General features: G+C 36.6%; 1 non-coding gene across 1 annotated transcript; it reads right to left on the bottom strand.

Annotated features, from left to right (window-relative positions):
* Positions 1–388: 388 nt before the first annotated feature.
* On the bottom strand, positions 389–506 carry LOC144553648 (5S ribosomal RNA). Its single transcript, XR_013511418.1, has one exon. It is a non-coding gene; the product is annotated as a 5S ribosomal RNA (ribosomal RNA).

Below are 506 nucleotides of genomic sequence, written 5' to 3'. Positions count from 1 at the left end.
AAGATCTGCATTGACGGCCAAATAAAGAAAGAATTATCAATTGATTATACTCAATTAATGAGATATTTATTAAAGAAGGAGTAAATAGTCATTTTTAAAAATTTCTCTAACCTCTTTGCTGCTTTGAGCCAAAACTTAGCTGTTAAAATCTACGCCCGTGTAAGCATATGCATGTTTGGTTTCAAATATAGAAGCTTCTTGCACGAGTAGTCGTCTTTGGCAAGCTGTATTATTGCATTTATAAAGTTCTTTACAAAACAAGAAAAATGATAGCATGCAATGAAGCGTAAATTTGCACTCATATCTTTAGTTTTAAAGTTCAAATAGTCAATCCGAATTTGTCTTTTTTTTAGGGTAAAGTGGCAAGAAGCTATCTTACGGTTTTAAAGGAATGCAACACAGGGACTTCCCAGGAGGTCACCCATCCTAGTACTACTCCTACCCAAGCACGCTTAACTGCGGAGTTCCGATGAGATCCGGAGCTTTAGTGCTGGTATGACGCATCC

Source organism: Carex rostrata, chromosome 4, assembly GCF_964058835.1.
Source record: "Carex rostrata chromosome 4, lpCarRost1.2, whole genome shotgun sequence".
Classification (NCBI taxonomy): domain Eukaryota; kingdom Viridiplantae; phylum Streptophyta; class Magnoliopsida; order Poales; family Cyperaceae; genus Carex; species Carex rostrata.
Note: the sequence above shows the minus strand (reverse complement) of the source record. Positions and strands in the feature narration are given on the sequence as shown.